This window comes from Pleurodeles waltl, chromosome 9 (genome assembly GCF_031143425.1).
Source record: "Pleurodeles waltl isolate 20211129_DDA chromosome 9, aPleWal1.hap1.20221129, whole genome shotgun sequence".
In the NCBI taxonomy this organism is placed as follows: domain Eukaryota; kingdom Metazoa; phylum Chordata; class Amphibia; order Caudata; family Salamandridae; genus Pleurodeles; species Pleurodeles waltl.
This window is the reverse complement of record NC_090448.1, coordinates 277,379,847-277,402,543: the sequence shown is the minus strand read 5'-3', so window position 1 is coordinate 277,402,543 and position 22,697 is coordinate 277,379,847. Positions and strand designations below refer to the sequence as shown.

General features: G+C 46.9%; 1 long non-coding RNA gene across 1 annotated transcript in view; it reads left to right on the top strand.

Annotated features, from left to right (window-relative positions):
• LOC138259167 (uncharacterized) overlaps positions 1-22,697 on the top strand; it is a 100,746-nt gene that overhangs the window by 53,686 nt on the left and 24,363 nt on the right. The gene's annotated exons all lie outside the window — the stretch shown is intronic.

Genomic DNA, 22,697 nt, shown 5'->3' with positions numbered 1-22,697 from the left:
AATTACAGTCAAAGGACACTTCTGCTGCAGACATCCCAAAACCCACAAGACACAAGACCATGGGTAGGGGTTTGAATGTTGTGAACGCTGTCAGGCAAAAACAAATCATGGCCATTCTGAATGGTCCTGCATCTCCATCTGGAGTAAACAGGTTGGTGAATCTGTTCCGTACACTCACGGAGTGGTGGGGGTTGTGTCATTCAGTACTTTTTTGGGAAAAACAAGCGTTATATCAATCATGGGAGGAAAAGGGAGAAATAACTACAGGCAAAATCTGGAAAGCTGATTGGCCGCATGGTGTTTAAACTGGAAGTAGTATAAGTAGCACTTCCCCAAGAATGTCAGGGCAGATTATTCATCATGTGTAACCTGTCCAGTTTGCAGCGGGAGGTTCTGTTCCGCTGCTTGGTGTGGTAAGGGTACTCTGCACCAACTGTGTGTTTTCCTCCTTCAAGCTCCTGACTGTCGCTGTATGTTTATCAGGAGTTGTGTTACTGCTGCTGCACGTTCTTTAAACGGCCATTTGGAAACCTTTGTTTGTAGTAACAGCGTTCTACGCCAGTGTCTCCCAACCTTTTGACTTCTGTGGATCCCCACTTTATCATTACTGGAAACCAGGGACCCCCCACTGAAGCAATACTGGAATCACTGAATCATTATTGGAATCTGGGGTCCCCCCATTGACTGATTAAGCATTGGCAATGATTTCAGCCGCAAAACAGTATACCCAAAATACAGAAACAAGCATTCCATCAACCACATACACAAAAAACACATTCTATTTAATGTGCAAACAAATATATTTAAAAATAACAATTTAAATGGGAAGGTTGGAGCTTTTCTAAATTCATTTGAAGCCACACATTGTCCATACTATATTCTGCACCTGCACTGCTCGCACAAATCAATCTGAGGATACTAATTTAATTTTTAGCCTTCAATTTCAAATTCTTTGTCATTTACAGTACATTTTAAAAATGTCAATATTAACCACTTTATATACACTTTATTAATCTGTTAATATTAGTTAATTTTCTAAGCAGTCACGGACCCCCTGAGAAGGCTTCGTAGATCCAGAGGGCTCACCGGACCACAGGTTGGAAACCACTGTGCTACGCCATCTTGTGATTTGCTGAAGCTCACTCTATGAGCTAGGATCAGACAAAATTACTTCATAGAATTCATAATCCATTATTCTGATGGATTGAACACTACTATGATTTACTGAAATGATGGCGATCATGTCAGCACCTTGATTTGTATTGTGTGAAAACAATACTTGTTTTACTGAAACTACTATAGACAGCGTATTGCATTACCATGCATGTTGGATGCAATTGGAAAAGAGGCATTGTGTACAATTCAAACAGTGGGTAATGGGGAATAACCACTGCTGTTTGTATAAGACAAAGTTAACGAAATGGCACTATGCTGAACAATATGCACACAGTTTATTTCATGAAGTTTATTATGTTATTCCTTTGCCATCTTTTACAGGGGTTCTGTAGAGACCTTGGAGCTGGTTCTCCCTGTGAGGCAAGGCACCTTATTATTTTTGGTAGTCTTTTATCATCTCACTACAAGGGGAAACCAAGGTGGAAAATACATTGTCGGACATGAGTAATGCTATCTTAATATTACAGCTTCATTGAAGAGGAGCGTAGAAGCATATGAGCGGACATGGCATCTATATCCCTTCTCTGAATAAAAGCTAAAGATTATTTTCAGTACAGGTAAAGAATTTTGTTTTCAGAGTAAGCGACGTTTCTTTTTACAATTACAGGTCTCCATCCCAGCTGATCCCGTCTCTTCCTTACCTTGCTTGATCACCTTAATGTTCTGTGCTGTAATAGCAATCAGAATTGAGGCTCTCAAGAGGTGGACTTTTTGAGCATCGAGCCGACCATGAGGGATTTGATTACGACAGCAAAACAGAATAATCTGCCCAAGTATTATTTACCTCCTGGTCGGTTGATAATATGGCCAGACTAGAAGATGTGTTAGCAGCATTAGCTGTGGTACAAGAGGTGACTGCATCTAGAGTTGAGACAGCTGCCGTGCAGGATAGAATTTATAGAATGCAACATAATCCATTTGACATAAATAATGGGAGAACTACTGGCGGGGCTTCCTGGGTATCAAATGGAAGCACGTCACAGAACCACCCTTTCACAGTTGAAGTAGCCACTTCTCATACCCCTAGCAGTACCAGAACACTTTTGTGGGGACATTACTAAGGTACAGGTATTCGTAATGGAAAAACCTTTACATTTCACTTGTCGTCCTGAGGCCTTTACTACCAATCAAGCCAGAGTGGCATTCATGATCTCCTCTTTAGCAGGGGATGCTGCACAATGGGCAGTACCATTAGTAAGAAGAGGATGATCAGCTCATATATGATTGGGTAACATTTCATACAGAATTTGAGATTTTTTGATCGTAGGGCCACCACCTTTTTCACAGATAGAGTGATGTTGGAATTAAAGTCAGGGAATGAAGGATTTAGTGATATATTTAAATACCTTCTAAAGGTTGGTGTTGGAAACACAGTTGTTGTAATGGAAAAAAGGGGCCGTGTTCAATCAAGGGTTGCGAGATGAGCTTAAAGATGTCATAGCGCAGATCGACCCTCAACCCACTGCGTGCACTGATTTGATAAATATGATCAAGTGTTTAGATTATCGCTTGAATGAATGCAAAGGGGACAAAAGAAGAATCAAAAGGCCACCATATATGTTCGATAGAAGTAGAAACCTGGGGATATGGGTGTTGGCTAATTCTGTTGAACCCATTGAAATACGTACAGTTAGAACCTCACTTACCCAAGAAAAACAAGATTAGCAAAGAAGGAATGACCTTTGTCTGTATTGTGGCAAGTAGGGCAATTACCTAAAATATTGTTTGAAAAAAACTGAGAATGGGATAGGGTGATTTAAAGTGCCAGTCGCCAGTACTGAGAAATAATCATAAAACTAATTAGCTCAAGGGTGGTGGAAGGGGAACACCTTAAGCTCCATTGTTATCCCTTCATTGACTGAATCGGCGCACAACTCAGAGAACATTTTTTTTTTATCCATTCAAGTAAAGACATCAAAGGGATGGCAACAAATCCAGGCCATGATAGATTCAGGGGCTACAGGGATCTTTATGGACAAGATGGTAGCTCAAGGATTTCCAGTGACGTTTTTGGAAAGAAAAATCCTGAAATTCTGTTAGCGGTAGACGGGAGGGCTCTTACATCTGGCCCCATCAGATTTAATACTGAACACCTCCCAGTTACATTTATGGCTTGTTATTATAAAGGCCCCACAATATGGTGTAGTACTGGGATTACTGTGGTTAAACAGCATAATCCTACTATTGATTGGGGTAACAGTTCTCTCATTTTTGAGTCTCAGTTTTGTAGAGAACAATGTTGTATGGCTATGGTTCATCCAGTGAAGGTGTTGTAGGTCCATTTTAATTAGTGGCTTAGGCACAGTGATAGCTTAGCCTAGGCTGGTGGCCTATGCCCTTTTACCCAATTATTATGCTCTGTTGTTTTTATTCATTTTATTTTCTTAAAACGTTTAGCAGTATTGTTTTAATTCCAATATCAGCTGCTATTCTGCGAAAGCGTCATTATCAGTGCGAGGGATGACATGCTTTGCATCATGTTCTTTTCCTCAGAATCACAAGAACAGAATGTGAGGCACACAGAATTATATTTTGTATTGCCGACCCCAAGCCTGGGTAAACATCCAGCGCTTAGGTACATACATGCATCAGGCTTCTGTGCATGACCAGAAACATGTCCCCAATAAAAACATCTTGCAGGGCAAAGGGTATTAGAAGGGGTCCATCCATGCTGCATGCTAGTTCTTGGTTGACTGCAGCCTTTGTGTCTCAACGGATCCTGATCTGGAGACTGGTGGCCTGACCTTGTACCAAGGTAATGGGGGTGGGGTGTGCTTCTCATGGACACTGTCTGGACTGATTTGGCTTACATTGCCGTGCTCTTGTTTAGGGGCTAGAGATTAGGCTTTTAGGTAAGAATTGTATAACAGCGAAAAATAACAAAATCAGGATTCTGAAAATTGGAGATTTGAATATAAACAACCCCATCATGATGGGGTTGTTTATATTCAAATCTCCAATTTTCAGAATCCTGATTTTGTTATTTTTCGCTATGCTAATCATTGCAGCTCATGCATTTTATCCAAGACTGCATTCTTTTCAATGAATGTATTGAATCTTGTCCTGCATCTCTTTTCTTGCCTATGTGTATGTGTGCCTTGTATGCAGAAAGAAAACTTGTTTCCACCACGATTTCCCTGAGGGGTTTTCAGTGTCCATGCAAGGCTGTCATAAATCACTTTTACTGGTTGGCTTTTGATAAGGTACTGCTAGTGAGCCAGGAGGGTTGGGTCGACAGCTGCCAACTGGTGTGCGAGTTACTCAGTCACCTACGGCGCAGAGGTGCTGCCGCTCCAAATCCAGCAGTCTTGTTACTATGCAAGAGTCCTTATGACAAAGGCATTAGCCCCTGAATAGCCACTGCAGCGGAGAAGGACTTTGCTCATCGCAAGTAATATTGCAAATATCATGATGTATTTAGTGAGAAAAAATATGATATCTTGCCCCCGCATGAACAATATGACTGCCAAATTGATTAGATTTCTGGAGCACCTTGTACCATGTGGTAGAATCTCTGTGCTCACTGAACCAGAAAATAAACATATGAAACTATACACTGACAAATACTTAGCCAACATGTTTATACACCCCTCCAAATCACCGGCCTCTTCGCCTCTGTCCTCTATACCCAAAGCAAAAGGCAAGAAGAGAACTTGCATAGACTTCAGAGCCCTAAACAACATAACAGTCAAAACCGGTATTCTTTACTCCTAATTCTGGTTGTCTTGGATCAGGTAAAGAAGGCAACTATATTTAGTAAGTTGGATTTAATGGCGGCTTATCACTTGGTACGAATGAGGAAAGGAGATGAATGGAAGACGGCCTTTAATATACGTTATGGTCTCTGAGTCTACAGTGATGCCTTTAGGCTCTGTAATGTGCCAGCGGCTTTTCAACATTTCTTGAATTATATGTTAAGAGAGTACCTGGATGTATTTGTGGTGGTATACTCACATGATACAGATGATTATGGGCAGCATGTGTATTTAGTGTTGCAAGCAATTAAAGAGAATGGGTTTGTATTGTAAGCTCAGTAAGTGTGAATTTTCATGTACCAAAAGTTGAATTCCTAGGAGTAATGCTGTCTTCCAAGGGTCAAGAACTGGCTGATTGAAAGATTCAAGCAGTTGAAGAGTGTCCTATCCCTGTAAATGTGAGGGACATTCAATGTTTCCTGGGTTTCGCTAATTTCTACAAAAGGTTCATTAATACGTTTGTTAAACTGGTGGCTCCCATAACTAGACTTATATTTAAAAATACACCTTTTGTATGGTCAGAGGAGGCAGAACCATCATTCAGACAGTTGAAACATGCATTCATTACAGCCCCTATCTTACTGCATCCCACTCCTGAGAATCCATACATAGTGGAAGCTGATGCTTCAGAAGTAGCCATAGGAGCTATTTTATCAGAATAACATGAAATATCTGCACACATGCATCCGGTTGCATATATGTCACAGATATTAAAAGAGGCAGAATCGCACTATACTATTGCAGAGAAGGAATTGTTGGCCATAAAAGATGCTTTCAGTGAGTGGAGACATTATTTCATGGGATCCAAACATCTCATAACAGTGCATATGGATCACTGTAACTGACACTGTATGAAATCTGCTAGAATGTTATCACCCAGGCAATTAAGGTGGATGTTTTTGTTTCTGAGTACAACTTTACAGTTACCTACAGACCAGGCACTGAGAATCATAAGTTAGGGGCATTTACAAGACAAGAATCAATTCACATGCCCACAGCACAGAAAGCTCAGTCACTTTTTAACTCAACTCAAGTTGTTTGTGCTTTACAAACAGAACAATTCTTACAAAAAATAGCGCAAACAACACAAACATCTCTTTGGGCAAACTGGCTTAAAAATTATCCAAAGTGGGAGTTGTATTATGGTCGTCCTATATGTGGTAAACAATTGCTGGTTCCGTCTAAACAGCAGCAAAAAGAAGTACTCCAATCATGTCACAATGTGCCTGTCAAACTGATGGCCAGACAGAACGGTTGAACCAAACCTTGAAACAGCACTTGTGCTGTTATATAGAAGAAAACACTGATTCTTGGCTGAATTTACTATGGGTGGCAGAAATAGCTTATAACAGCGCAAAGCACAGTTCAACTAAGTTGACTCCATTCTATAGCGCGTATGGGTTTCATCCAAGTTTCATTGATCTGATACACCCTTCAGAGATCTCTAATTTACCAGAAGCCCAGATTCAACAGACTTATTTGAACAGCCAGGTCTTGAGGGCCGTTCGGAATTCTGGAAGTGAGGTGATGGTCCAGAGGTGTGAGGCTGTTCAAGGTTTTTGCTGTGACATGAGAGAAGGAGCGTCTTCCACTTCTGCTTTGGTAGATGTGGGGAGTATGAGCAAGCGAAAGGGAGGCAGGGCGTAATATTCTCGATTGTTGATGGAAGTTCAGGCTGTGGTTACTGTACACGTTTCCTTGGTTGCATAGAACCTTGTGTGCGGGTGTCAGCAGCTTGAATTAGCATCTCTTCTGTAGGAGGAGCCAGTGGAGTGGCCTGAGGTGGGGTGTAATGTGGGTTCATTGGGGAAGGCCGAGGATGAGTCTAGCTGCAGCATTGTGTATACTCTGAAGTCTCTGTAAGAGGTTTGCGCTGATTCTGACATTAAGGGCATTGCCGTAGTCGAGTCGGCTGGTGATGAGGGCCTGTGTCACGGTGCGTGTCGGGTGTGGAGGTAACAACTTGAAGATCTTACATAGCATGCACAAAGTGAGGAAGCAGGCGGGGGAGACGGCATTGATCTGTAATTTCATGGTGAGCTTGTTGTAAATGAAGATTCTGAGGTTTCAGGTGTGGTCGTAGGGAGTGGGTGTTGGTCCTAGGTCTAAGGCCACTAGGAGTTGTTCTATGTGTTGTTGATGTTCCCAAAGATCAGTACTTCTGTCTTGTCTGTGCATCTGTGAAAGCTGGTTCTGGTGGTATAGAGGTCATTGGTGAGTAAGAGGATGAGTTGGATGTCATCTGTGTAGAAAATTATGTTGACACCGTGGGATCTGTTGATGTTTGCCAGCCTGATTATATATACATTGAAGAACGTGGGGCTAAGGGATGAGCCCTGGGGAGACATCGCAGATGATCTCCTTGGGTTTGTAGATGAAAGGTGGGAAGTAGATCATCTAGGTTCTTACAGTGAGGAAGGAGGTGATCCATCTGAGCATGTCCCCTTGGATGGCAATGTGGTGGAGTCTTACAATCAGCATGTGGTGGGATATGTTGTCAAAGGTCGCTGAGAGGTCAAGGAGGATCAAAGCTGTTTGTCCTCAGTCAAGGAGGGTTCGGATGTCATTGGTGACTGCGATAAGAGCAGTTTCAGTGCTGTGATTGCTGCAGAAGCTGGATTGGGAGGCATTGGGCATTTGGTTCTGCTCCAGGTAGGTCATGAGTTGCTTGTTGATGATCTTTTCCAGTACCTTCACTAGAAATAGGAGCAGGGAGTTTGGCTGGTAGTTTCTGGGTTCACTGGGGTCGGTGGAGGGTTTTTTGAGTAGTGGTCTTACATCGGCATGTTTCCAGGCATAGAGGTGTTGAGCAGGGTGGTGAGTTCCTGGCTGATCCTTTGGTTTCCAAGGTTGAAGATGTAGTGCAGGAATGGGACTGTGGGAGCTCCGATAGGAATGATTTCATAGTGGAGGTGTTGTCCTGGGGGGAGAGGATGTTCTAGGTGGTCAGTATGTGGTTCGTGTCAATGACAGTGGTGGCATATTTGTAAAGGAAGTCCATAAATGTAGGTTGGGGTTTAAGGTTTCTGTATATGGTCGCTATCTGGTCATGGAAGAAGTGGGCAAGGTTGTCACACAGCTCCTGTGAGGGTGTGATGATTTTTTCACTGGCAGCTGGTTAGACAATTCCTTAATGATGTCAAAATTCCTTGGTGGTGTTGGTGTTGGTTTTGATGAATGTGGCAAGGGCTGTCTTCTTTGTTGCCCTCAGCAGGCGGTGGTAAAGGTTCAGCGAGGTCTTGAAGACTGCTGTGTCAGAGGTGTCCTTGCTGGCGCACCATCTCCACCCCAGCTGTTTGCTGTCTCGTTTCTCTGTTTTGAGTTTTCGTGTTCACCAGCTGTCGCTTTTAGAGGATTTTCTCTGGATGTTGCACTTGATGCTGTTGGTGCAATTGGTGATCCAAGTGTTGAAGTTTTTAACTCTCTGTTCGAGGTTGGTGGTGGTTGTGGGGTTGGAGGTGTTTAGGGCGTCCACCCAGTTGGTCTCTGAGATTTTGTCCCACCTCTCGTGGGTGTTGCTGGTTGGCTTGGGGGTGGAGATACTGGGGCTGGAGATGCTGAAGTGTACGTTAGAGTCATCGGTCCACGTAAGTTCTGGAACATGGCTATATTTGACACGGTTGTTGTAGATGAAAATGGGGTCCAGCGTGTGTCCTGCAATGTGTGTAGGGCTGTAGACAATCTCGTCAATCCAAGGCTGCTCACACTGTTGAGGAGGTGTGCAGTGTTGTTGTCGTTGAGGTTGTCGATGTGGAAATTTAGGTCACCAAGCAAGATGTAGTCATTGGAGTCTAAAGCTATGGGTGCAATTAAGTCTGTGATGGTGTTGCAGAAGCTGGAGCATAGGCCTGGGGCTCGGTATGCAAGGGTGTCTCTGATGGTTGTTTTGTCATCCATGTGAAGCTTAAAGTTGAGATGTTCCATGGGGGTGGTGGTGCACTATATGGTCTCTTTGTGGATGATGGCTGTACCTCCTCCCAGCTTGTTGGTGAGTGATTTTATATACACCAGGGATTGCTGTGGCAATGTCTGGGACAGATGTGGGGTTGAGCCAAGTCTCAGTGAGGAAGACGATGTCAGGTTCATGCAAGGGAGGTGATGAGGTCCCATAATTCAGTGGAATGCTTGCAAATTAAGCATGTGTTGAGAAGGGCACATGCGAGTTGGTGTTCTTGTTCAGGTGGTGTTCGGGGTGGTTCTGGTCATAGGCTGGTATCTGTCCTGTGGCAGGTGAATGGCAGTGGGTGCAGGTGAAGGGTCATAATGTGGAGCATGGGTCAGCACAGTGGCAGGGTCGAGAGAGTAGATCTCAGCAATGGTGTATCTTCAGGGGGAGGGAGGGACAGGGGTTGTGGCGCTGGGCATGGTCCAAGCACAGAAGGGCACTGATGGACTTGTCTTTGGTGCACTTTTGGAGCACCACTGGTACATCCGCTGCGTAGTCATGCTGTTGCCTGCATTAAGGAGGTTCTGGGGTAGGCGGAGGTTCTGTTGGTGGGAAGAATAGTGAGTGGGAAAAATCCAGTCAGGAAAACCATGACAGGAAAACCCAGAAGGCTGCGGTGTCACTGGATCAGTCTGGAAAAGCAGGAACTGGAAGCCACAGGCAAGTGGCAGGGTAGGTGTCCAGGTGCCTACATAAGTGAATCTAATTGAGGCCCATGTACCCTAAGAGAAGACAGCTAAAAAAGGTCGTAGAGCAGAGCCAGTATATCACAAAGGAGATGCAGTATGGTTGTCCACCAGAAATCCTAGTTTTTGGGCATACAGTATTTTTACCTTTAAAATATTCACGATTCAAATATAAAATAGAAAGTAAGAATAAAAAGGCACAAATTTGTGTTCCCTTCCTATTTGCGAGTCGCATTGGGATGCAATACCATTTGCGACCGCGTACGCGGTCGCAAATGGCATCGCAGTTACCATCCACTTCAAGTGGATGGTAACCCACTCACAAATTGGAAGGGGTCCCCATGGGACCCCTTCCAGTTTGTGACTGGACCCCAAAATATTTTTTCAGGGCAGGGAGTGGTCCAAGGGACCACTCCCTGCCCTGAAAAAATACCGAAACAAAAGGTTTCGTTTTTTTTTTAAGTGCAGCTCGTTTTCCTGTTAGGAAAACGGGCTACACTTAAAAAAAAAAAAACTGCTTTATTGAAAAGCAGGTCACGAACATGGAGGTCTGCTGACGTCAGCAGGCCTCCATGTTAGCGAGTGCCTATACTCGCAATGGGGCCGCAAATTGCGACCCACCTCATGAATATTGATGAGGTGGGTCATTGCGACCCCATTGCGAGTCGCAGTCGGTGTCTGAGACACCGTACTGCATAGCAAATTGCGACTTGCAATTTGCGAGTCGGATGGACTCACAAATTGCAAGTCGCAATTTTGCATTTTGCTACATCTGGCCCTTGGTTCCTTTAATCCTCTTTAAGAATAAAACAGAGTTGCTGGATGGTGGGGTTCTGGTGTGTACTGTTCCAGAGGATCAAGTGACATTTTTACAGATTTAGAAGCCCAAAAAGGATTCTCCTTCTGAACAGTACTCAGCAAAATGACTACCATGAATGAGTTATGTAAAGTATTGGAAAACATAAAACAGTAATCATCAGTCTCTCAGGGTGAGATGGCAGTCTTACCCTCAAAGGTAGCACAAAAACAACCTGTAAGAGCCCTGCTCTGGCACCACACAGTTTCTTGACTCTGAAGTGTTAAGTCCAGGATGTGGAAAATGTTATTTTTCAATTACATTTGGAGTTATCATACCTACAGCTGATCCACTGGCCCAACTTTCAACATCCTAGAGATCCAAATAAAGTACAAATGTTTCTCACCCATGTGAAATTTCATTTCATGGTCAAACTAGCGGTATTTCTTAATGTTCAATTACAGTGGCATTTTTGATATTCCATCTGAGAGGAGGTGTTTTTTTTCTGGGCAACCACATTAGCACACAAAGGCCCTCATTACAACCCTGGCGGTTAGTGATAAAGCAGCGGTAACAGACAGCCACTTTAACACACCGACCGCCCCGGCGGAATCAACAAGCACCAAGGCGGTAACCGCCAACAGCCAGGCGGAAGACAATGTACCACCCACTGTATGAAGACAGTCCAATCCGCCACCTTTTCTGGGGCAGTACCAACGACATCAAAAGCATGGCGGAAACAGAGCCCAGAAGTCAAAGGACTCACCTGTGAAGACTCAGGTAACATCCACGACGCCATGGAGCCAGAGCTGCACATATTTCCGATGCCCTTCTACCTTCTGCTGCATTATAAACAGCAACGCCGGCGAAGACAACCACGGTGAGTACTGCCATCTAGCACACAAGGGAGGGGGGAGGAAAAAGAGAGTAACACACACACGCAACACGCAACAACCCCACCCCCAACACCATACACACAACCAGATGCAGTAACATTACATATTCCCCCATACCCCTCGGGAATAATGCAAGGACAAAATGATTTGAAGAAAGTGAGTGTAATACGATAAAATACTAGGAATAAGTGCATCAAAATACAAACGTATATACATATTTACAAATGGAGAGACACTGCCCAGTCCTCAATGTCCGTGGGCCACAGGGCCACAACACATAGGCCAATGCCCCACCTCACTCCTGCAACAACACGGAAAGAACACTGCAGGGGGATCAGGTTGAAAATACACAGGCACCTCAGAGGGACGGGGAATGGGGGGTACCTCAGCCAGAAGATGGTACAACACCACTGGTCCTAAAGGGGGATACATGCCCTGTGCGATGTCTTGGGGAGTGCAAGGCCACAGTCTCTCAAGTGGGTGGTTTGCCCACTGCTTGGTCCTAGGAAGTGCAAGGCCACAGTCTCTCTAGTGGGTGGTTTGCCCACTGCTTGGTCCTGTGGAGTGCAAGGCCACAGTCTCTCAAGTGGGTGGTTTGCCCACTGCTTGGTCCTGGGGAGTGCAAGGCCACAGTCTCTCTAGTGGGTGGTTTGCCAACAGCTTGGTACCGGGGGAGTGCAAAGCCACAGTCTCTCAAGTGGGTGGTTTCCCACTGCTTGGTCCTGGGGAGTGCAAGCCCACAGTCTCTCAAGTGAATGGCTTCTCCACTGGTTCTGGAGGGGGGTTGTGCCCAGTTATCTTCATCCTGGGGAGGATTGGGTGAGTGGATGGCTTCTTCCAGTGGTTCTGGAGGGGGCAATGTGCCCAGTGTGCTTCATCTTGGGAAGGATGGGGTGAGTGGATGGCTTCTTCCACTGGTTCTGGAGGGGGCATTATGCCCAGTGTGCTTCATCCTGGGAAGGATGGGGTGAGTGGATGGCTTCTTCCACTGGTTCTGGAGGAGCCATTGTGCCGAGGGCTTCATCCTGGGAAGGATGGGTGAGTGGATGGCTTCTTCCACTGGTACTGGAGAGGGCATTGTGCCCTGTGATGCAGATCTTGGGGAGTGCAAGGTCACAGTCTCTCCCCTGGGTGTCAGACCCACAGGATGTGCAGGGGCAAGGACGCACAACAGCCCATGGATGCAGGACTATACACTGTCCACTGGCAGTGACAGCTGCTCAGTGGTGGCAGAGGCGGTGCTGCTGTTGGGGCTGGCAGTGGTGGGGGAAGGCTCCAGTCCATTCCCTGCAGTCTTGGTCGGCTGCCCACTGGGGCTGCTGCTGGTAGTGGTGCTGGTGGCGGTGCTGGCGGCAGTGCTGGCACTGGTGGGGGAGGCTCGAGCCCATCCCCTGCAGCCTCGGACTGCTGCCCACTGGGGCTGCTGCTGCTGGCAGTGGTGTTTTTGGTGGTGCTGGCGGGGGTGGGGGGAGGCTACAGCCCATGCCCTACAGCCTCGGACAGCTGCCCACTGGGGCTGCTGCTGCTGGCAGTGGTGCTGGTGGCGGTGCTGGCAGTGGTGGGGGGAGGCTCCAGCCCATCCCCTGCAGCCTTGGACGGCTGTCCACTGGGGCTTCTGTTGCTGGCAGTGGTGCTGGTGGCGGTGCTGGCGGCGGTGCTAGTGGCGGTGCTGGCAGTGGTGGGGGGAGGCTCCAGCTCTTTCCTTGCAGCCTTGGATGGCTGAACCACCATGGTTGATGGTGGGGGCTCCGAATGAGTCCCAGCACCAGACCTCCTGTCCTTCCTGCCTGCTGGTGCAGGCCCCTTGCTCTTTCTGTCAGCAGCTGGGGATTTCTCCTTGCCCTTCCCTGTTGCAGCTGGTGGCGCCTCCTTGCCCTTCCTAGATGCTGGTGGTGGTGCCTCCTTGCCCTTCCCTGTTGCAGCTGGTGGTGACTCCTTGCCCTTCCCTGTTGCAGCTGGTGGTGCCTCCTTGTCCTTCCCTGTTGCAGCTGGTGGTGCTTCCTTGCCCTTCCTAGACGCTGCTGGTGCAGGCACCCTTTCAGTTTTGCTGACTGGTGCCCGGGATCCTCTCCCACCTGCAGTAGCTGTTGACTCTACTGTGGCCGTGGACTGGGTGGCTGAGGTGCTTGCCTGGGTTCTGACCACCCTGGCCCGACGTAAAGGACGGGGGTGGGGGGAGTGGCAGGGAAGAGGTCAACGGTGGAGCGGAAAAGCTTCTTAGGGACATTGGGGTGGGAAGAGGGTGAAGGTTTGGGAGTGGAGGAAGTGGTTGTAGGAGGTGTCTGCTGAATTTGGGTGCAGGTGCATGGGCTGGATGCTGTTGTGAGGTGGATGGCTGTTGAGTGTCTGAGTGCTTTCGTTTGTGTACTGTGGGAAGAGGGGGCACAGACACAGTGGGAGTGGACACAGGGGACGTGTGCATGGATGTGGGGGTGCTGACTGCCAGTGAGGGGCGTGTAGTGATAGGCGTGATGGTGATGGTGGTAGTGGATGAGGATGTAGTGCATGCTGGTGTGAGTGGAGATGCAACTGGGAGGGAGGTGGACGAGGAGTAGGAGGGGGACACAGTGGAGGCAGTGGATGTTGGTATGTCTGCATCTGGATAGTGTTTGTGTGAGTGCCTGTGGGATGCTGTGTGGTGCTTGTGTTTGCCTGAACCACTCCTGTGTGTTGTCTTGTGTGCATGCTGGTCTGCATGTGTGCTTGGGATAGGTTGGGGTTGAGGGGAATGGGATTGGGTAGAGGAAGTTGGAGGGGGGAGGCTAGAAATAGGGACAATGGCTGTCATCAGGGAGGAAGCCAGAGCCTGGATTGATTTCTGTTCGGCCGCCATGAACGAGTGAATGCCTTCCAGGAATGCATATGTTTGTTGCAAATGGGATGCCAGCCCCTGGATGGCATTCACAATGGTTGACTGCCCAACAGAGATGGATCGCAGGAGGTCAATAGCCTCCTCACTCAGGGAAGCAGGGCTAACTAGGGCAGGGCCTGAGGTGCCTGGGGCAAAGGAGATGCCCACCCTCCGGGGTGAGTGGGCACAGGAAAGATGCTGAGGGGCTGCTGGGAGGGCGGTGCTGGTACGGGGTGGTGGCTGTACCTGTAGTTGGGGTGGGCACAGAGGTGTCCGCCACCACCAGGGAGCTTCCATTGGAGGAGGTATCACTGTCAGAACTGTCCCCTCCAGTTTCTGCCGTGATGCTCCCCTCGCCCCCCATCCCACTGGTGCCCTCAACATCGGTGGATTCGGCCTCCTGGGCCCTGTGGGATGCGGCCCTCGCCGTTGCTGATGCCTCTGCTCCTCCGCCAGATGATGCTAATGCACATAAGGACAGGGTGACAAAACCAAAAGGGGGGGAGAGACAAAGGATACCCTTTGTCAATGGCGGCAACAACACCACCGTTGGCATACACGACACACACACAAAGGGAACAGCCCGACGCACTAGGCAATGCACTAACAGTCACAATGCTAGTCACCAGCCCATGGACAGGGATACCTAACGCCAATTGCAGCATACCTGAGACCCACAGACCCCTGCCCAGTAGTGGATGCCTACTACCTTGGTTGGAGAAGGCTTACATCAGACCCTGCCCAACATTGGACCTACCCTGCAATGTCCATCCTGGCCTAGGGGCACCAACAGGCCCACATCCCCCACCCGGATGCCACCCCACCACGCACAAGTAGTATATTGGGGCACTGTACTCATCCCCTTGTGGCTGCTGTGATGCCCCCAAGCGCCCATCCAGCTCCGGATAGGCCACTGCCAGTATGCGGCCCATCAGGGGGTCAGGGTCAGGGTCAGGACGGGCACCCCTTCCTCGTTGGGAGGCCATCCCCAGCTGGGCCTCTGCAGTCTTCCATGCCCACCATCCCTGGTCCTCCCACCGTTTCCGACAGTTGGTGCTCCGCCTGCTGTAGACCCCCAGGGTCTGCACGTCCTTGGCGAGGGCACGCCATATACCCTTTTTTTGATGGCCGCTGACCTGCAGAGGAATACACTTTGGAAAAGGTATCAGTCAGACCGTCCTGCTTGTTACACTCATGGGCCACCATAGCCCTCACATCCCCTTACTCACAGACATTGCCCACCAAACATGCAGCACGTTGCCCAGGGCCCTTCCACCAACCCCCCCACACGAGGCCCTCACACACATCACTGCATGCATTCATGCCCCATGTATTGTGCTCACAGTTTTATTTACCTGTTGGTCTGGAGGGCCATACAGCATTCAGACCCCATCCACCAGTCTCTCCAACTCCGCAGCTCTGGGCCCTTTCCCCAGTGACACAAGCCATGGTCAGTTCCAGACACAGGTCACAGCAGCACTTACAGTGTAGGTCCTCTCCTGTTGAAGGTCAGGTAGCAAGTGAGTGATAGAAAATGGTGGTCATGTCCACGGCGGTGCGTACCATCACCGCCGGCGTACATCACCATTGGCCACTGTAACCTATAGGGCCCAATGGTATCCAATGAGGAGTTGCACGGCGGTTCTCGACCGCCTACCGCAACGGAGCACAACGTCAGCAGAATTACCTCATTTCCACATGTCCCTCCATACAGGACAGGCGGACGCCATTTCGGGGGTGGGAGAGGGGCAGGCCATGGCACCTAACTGCGTCACAGTACACATGGGCACTATTTGGGCCTATCCAACAATATACTGTTACAGTCACAACATGCAATGCAGTGTAGTGTTTGTAAATATGGAATACTGACCAGCTGCTCACTGTTTTGCCCCCTAGATTGCAACTGCTGCGGATGAATAGGAGATGGAGACATCCCCCCATGTACAGCCCCCTGGTGGGCTTGGCAACAATGGAGGACAGGCGCATTATCCTCACCTATAGACTGGACAGGGCCACAATCACAGAGCTGTGTGCCCAATTGGAGCCTGACCTAATCCGTCAGCCCACCGGGATCCCCCCTCTTCTGCAAGTCCTATCTGTGCTCCATTTCCTGGCAACTGGCTCCTTCCAAGTGACAGTGGGCTTGGCAGCAGGAGTGTCTCAGCCAATGCTCTCAATAGTGCTGATCAGAGTGTTGTCTGCCCTGATTAAACACATGCGCAGCTACATCGTTTTCCCCCAGGTGGAGGATTTGGCCACAGTGAAAGCTGATTTCTATGCTATGGGACATATCCCCAACATTATTGTGGCTATTGGTAGTACACATATTGCATTTGTCCTCATCCCTGGAGAAATGAACAGGTGTTCAGAAATAGAAAGAGCTTTCACCCCATGAATGTGAAGATCCTGGCCGACTAGAACATCTCCCATGTGAATGCAAAGTATCTTGGGTCTGTGCATGATGCCTTTATCCTGAGGAATAGCAGCATCCCATATGTGATGGCTCAACTCCAGAAGCACAGGGCGTAGCTAATAGGTGATCCCTGGTTCACACCCAGTTGGTGTTGGTGTATGGGTATGGTGTGGGCCCTAAGGGTTGGTGTGTGTCTAACAGTTGTCCCTCGATATTTGCAGGTGACTCTGGATACCCCAACCTCTCATGGCTACTGACCCCTGTGAGGAATCCCAGGACAAGGGCAGAGGAACGTTACAATGAGGCACATGGGTAACCAAGAAGAATCATGGAGAGGACATTCGGCCTCCTGAAGGCCAGGTTTCATTGCCTCCATCTAACGTGGATCCCTGTAGTACTCACCCAAGAAGGTCTGCCAGATCATCGTGGCATGCTGTAAGTTGCACAACCTTGCCTTACGTCGCCAGATTCCTTTTCTGCACGAGGATGAGGCTGGAGATGGGCGTGTGGCAGCAGTGGACTCTGTGGACAGTGAAGATGAGGAGGCAGAGGATGAGGACAACAGAAGTGCAATAATACAACATTACTTCCAATGACACACAGGGAAGACACTGTAACCTCACTTTACATTGACAGTTTTGTGTTTGACAATGTCACTGGCAGGATGATTTTCCCACTTCTATGGCCACTTACTGTACCCTTTGGCATCTCTATTTTCAGATATTTGTGCCCCACTATTGCTCCTGGTGTGTTGACTGCAGCCAACTACAGGTCATTCCTATGCATGAATTACTGTACAGTTGTATTTCAGTGTTTAAAGATTCTTAAACGAATACATAGTTCAATCATTTGACAGAATCCATACTTGTATTTATTCAAATTGTGTTTATTTAAGTGCCAATAAGTAGAGGGGGAAGGGGAATGGGCTGGGGTGATGATGGAGGAAAGTCCAGGGTAGAGTCCAGTCTATTTGTATCACAGGTGTATTGTCCAAGAGGGCTTAGGAAGTGGAGCAATGGCAGTTCAAGGTGGACAGGGTGACTGAGTGGGACACAAGGGTGACAAACAGGAGAGTCTTATTTCCTGGCAGAGTCTTGGCAATAGTCTCTGGCCAGAAGCCTGGATTGCGGGGACCGTTTGCGGGGTGGTTCTCCTTCTACAGGGGGAGGGGTGCTGGTGGCCTGTTGGTCCTGTGGCGGGGCCTCCTGTCCACTAGCGGCAGCGGAGGTGGAAGGCTGTTCTGTGGTTTGGCTAGTGTCAGGGGCACGCTGGTTTGCCACTGCCTCCCTCATGGTGTTGGCCATGTCTACCAGCACCCCTGCAATGGTGACCAGGGTGGTGTTTATGTCCTTCAAGTCCTCCCTGAGCCCCAGGTACTGTCCCACCTGCAGCCGCTGGGTCTCCTGCAATTTCTCCAGTATCTGGCCCATCGTTTCCTGGGAATGGTGGTATGCTCCCAGGATCTTTGTGAGTGCCTCCTGGAGAGCAGGTTCCCTGGGCCTGTCCTCTCCCTGTCACACAGAAGTCCTCCCAGCTTCCCTGTTGTCCTGTGCCTCTGTTCCCTGAACCTTATGCCCACTGTCACTGACCCCAGGTCCCTGATTGTCCTGTGTTTGTGGGGTTGCCTGGGGTCCCTGTAGTAGTGGACACACTGCTGATTGACTTGTCCTGGGGACAGAGGTCTGGGCCCACTGGGTGGGTGTGGTGGTGGTGTTTCCTGAGGGGGAGGCTCTGTGGTGGTATGGGACTGTGCCTGGGTAACCAACTGTCCGGAGGTCCCTGATGGGCCAGGTTGGTCATCCAGATCCAGGCGTCCAGAGCTGCTGTCATCACTGTGGTCCTCTTCTGGGGGGGGGGGACTGGGTGTTGCTGGCACTTCCTCTCCAGTGATGTTGGGTGGGGGACCTGTGGGGATGTAAATGCAGTGTTATTGTTTCTGCGTATGACATCTTGTGCATGGGGGTGTTGCCCTCTATGCTTGTTATTGCCCTGGCAGCTTTGCCTTGTGTTAGTAGTTATTTGGTGGGCTAGGTGATTCTCTCTAGCGCGCATGCTTTAGTGATGGGTGTCTATACACGTCAGCGATGGGGGTCCGTGCATTGGTGTTACATGCAGGGCTTGGTATTGGGAGAGGTGGGTTGTGATGGTGGGGTGTGTTTGAGGTGCTGGAGTGAATGGAGTGAGGGTGGGGGTAAGTGATAGCATGCAGGTAGGGGGTGATAGTAATAGAGATTTGACTTATCAGAGTCCAGCCTTCCTACTCCTGCAAGGCCCTCAGGATGCATGATTGCCAAGACTTGCTCCTCCCATGTTGTTAGCTGTGGGGAGGAGGTGGGGGTCCGCTGCCAGTCCTCTGTACAGCTAGTTGGTGTCTTGTTGCTTTGGAACTCACCTTCCCCCGTAGGTTGTTCCACCTCTTCCTGATGTCATCCCTTGTTCTGGGGTGCTGTCCCACGGCGTTGACCCTGTCCACAATTCTTTGCCATAGCTCCATCTTCCTTGCAATGGATGTCTGCTGTACCTGTGATCCGAATAGCTGAGGCTCTACCCAGATGATTTCCTCCACCATAACCCTTAGCTTCTCCTCTGAGAACCTGGGGTGTCGTTGTGGTGCCATGGGTGTAGTGTGAGCGGTGTGGGTGAGGGTGAGTGGGGTGATGTGTTGGGGTGTGTTATATAAGTTGTGTGGATGGTGAATAGGTGATGGTGGTGTGTGGCTGTGGTCTTGTCTGTGGTCTTGCTATCTCCCTTGTGGCAATTGTTTTTAGTCATAAAGGGTTGTTGATAATGTGGGTGTGTTTTTTATAGTGGTGTGGGTGTGGTGTGTGTATAGGTGTCAGGTGTGTGTTATTCAAAATGTCCAATGTAGTGTTGTTTTGTTAGTGTGTGTGTATTTTGAGCACAGCGGTATGTAGCGCCAATGGTTTACCGCCATTGAATATCTGCTGTGGTGATTCGTGATTCGTGGGTCATAATGTTATGGGCGTAGTTCTGTTGGCGTAACGGTGTGGGTTTTGCTACCACCAGTTTATCACTGACCTTTGGGCTGGCGGACTTGTGTGTGTATGGCTGTATAGTGACGGATTGCTATGTGTGTGTCATAATATGGGTAGCGGTAATCCGTTGCGGCGGCGGTATATTGGCGGCAGTCAGCATGGCGGTAAGCAGTACTTACCGTCAATGTCATAATGAGGGCCAAAGTTACCCCATACTTTATAATTGGGCCAAATTTAGGTCCAAAGTCAATAGTTTTCAATTGCAGGCCTATTACTATGTCTGCAAACATAAGTTGTTATCGTTAAAACATGGAACCAAGGAGCGTTTACCATATCTTACACATTTTAATTGTTTGGCATCAAATGGTATGAAAAAGGTATTCTGCATTGTACAAGCAAGGGCTTATAGGTGACAAGACAAGTACATTTTAACTCAGATTCATCTTAACCCAAGATGTGTACACATTTAATCTTACAACAATGTTATACTGCAGAATTGCAGAAAGAGAAGGTGATACATCAAAATAAGATTTTCTTCTAATCGAAAGAGTAAAATGTATCTGTATCAGAAGGGATTAAACCTATGTAGATCAACTGGGCTAGAGGCCCTTTATCCTAAGTTGAGAGAGATCCTTGGTGAATAAACAGGTGATACCTCTATTTTGTTAAGAAGGGTCATTTTTATTAGAGACTGTCCAGTGCAGTCAATGCACCCTAAAGATGATCAGGCAGGAAACTAATTCACTCAAAGCAGAACCAGGAGAATAAGTTGAGCATGTCCCAAACCTCTCCTGGACATGAGTATTGCCAAAACTTTCCAGGGTTTCATGCCTCACTTAAAGTTAAAGGCAAGATTCAGATACCAAATCATTTTTCTGGTGAGGTAGTAGCAATGCTAGATTCAGGGACCTCAGGAAATTTTATTGTATTTAATAGAATTAAGCCTTCCTACTATCAAATACATCCAAACGAGAATTAGTTACACTAGTGGATGGAACTATGTTAACTTCAGGACCCATACTAATCAAACATGTCCTATTTTATTATTGTGAAGATATTCATAAATACCAATGGGAATGGAATAATTTTGATATAACAGATGCCTGCAGTTTGAACAGATTCTGTGAATGCCTTGGTTAACTCTACACAATCCATATATGTATAAATTTGACAATGCTAGGTATTCAATTCACTACTCCGATTTGTGAAGAATATACCAATCAGGCCTTTAAAATCTTTACCATAAATCACTTGTGTACCTGCCACTGTAGTAGAAAATAACACCATTTTGCAAAACAAATGAAGAATTTTTGAATGTAGTTAGTGAAGAAACTGCACAAACTTTCCCTCGTCATTGGAGTTTCAACTGGGAAACAAATTGGGTCTGTGTGCAAGGCTCTCCTGCAGTAGAATTATGCATGCCTAAAAGTAAAAATGTGCATGCGCAAGAATATTTATATACATATCTCCAAAATTTTATTTTTCAAATATCTAAATCTCCTGCTGCATCACTTCTATTGTATATCCCCAAAGCAAATTGTGAACTTGCTTTATTATCAAGTTTTAAACAGAGTCACTCTGAAAAACCGAAGCATCCCTTCCACTTTATCTGTAGCCTTAAGTGGATTTACAAGGCACATACTCTTTAGAGTGCGTCAGTGCTGGAAATGAGGGGAAAACAGAATTTTAGATTCCATTCAAACTTCAGGAACATTGTATAAAGCTTCAAGACTATGTAAAGCCCCAATAGTGTTTCAATTTGTTTCTTAAATGATGTACTACAATAATATTTATATTCGTTTTCCTTTGTCTTCACTGATGGTATTCTGATCTATTCTGATTCAGAAGGCAAACATGTTCAACCAGTTGAAACAATTTTGTATACTCTCCATCCACATGTATTATATTTTAAGTTACCCAAATGTGGATTTCATGTGACAAAACTGGATTGGTTGGGTTTGCTTTCAATCTACAAAAACAAAATGATGGCAGAGAGAAAGATCCGGTAAATGATTGGTCCACACCTACAAATTTGAAAGACGTTGAACATTTCTTAGATTTCCCTAAGTTTTAGCGCAGATTCATCAATCATTTTTCAGACACAATTACTTGTTTTACCAAACTCTTATAAAAGTAATAACTTTAACATTGTCTATTAAAGAGTATACATTTTTTAACAAATCAAAAGCTGCCTTCAGAACAGTCACTATGTTGGAGCATACTGACACTGAAAGACCTTTCATTGTGGAAGCCGCTGTGTCAGAGGACCCATTAGGAACTAACCTGTCACAATGACATTTGACGGCAGGTCAATCACATCCTGTGGGATATTTATCTAAAAAAGCTCCCCCAGCAGAACAAAACTGTAGAGTAGGAAAAGAAGACCTGTTAGCTATCTGTGCCATTATTAATGAATGAAAACACCAGCTTTTGAATGCAACGAATACAGGAAAAGTATGTACAGATCACAAAAACTTGCAATTCTTGAAATTGGCTAGAGCACCGAGGCAGTTAAGGCTGACTTTATTTTTTTGCTGACTACTATTTTGGATAAACCTTATGCCCCTGCATTGATAACTAGAAAGTGGATTCATTATCATGATTCTTAGATAGGAAAAACAAGGAAACAAGGCCTTATCCATCACTTGTCATTCCCAAGGGTCAAGTGATAGGTGCTAGTCCAATTCAAAGTTTTTTAGATTAACTTTAGGTGGCTTTACCATTGGTGGAAATGATTGAGTGGGCGGAAAAAGTACTAGGAAGAAAGATCAAAAACAACTAACTTCTCACAGTAAGAATTTGTACAAAAGAACACCATAAAGAAAGCAATCAAGTATGCCATGATATAACATTGTCAGGGCATCCAAGTAGAAGATGTCTTGACTGTTTGGCGGCCTAATCTAAGAAATGATGGGTGACATTTTACAAAAAGTAAGTGATATGTGTGACAGGGCCAAATCAGATTGATCATGAGGGTTACTCCACCTCAGGCTTCAGATACCAGTTCGTTTTTTTTTTTATAATGGATCATCTACCTAAAGCAGTACACAATTGTACCACAGTAATTGTAGATAAGGTCATTAAAATTGAGTACTTTTTAGCTCGCAAATGAATTATTTCAGCTACTAACTGAATACAGTTATTTTTAAATCAGGTAGTAAGTTTGCTTAGTTTGCAAAGAT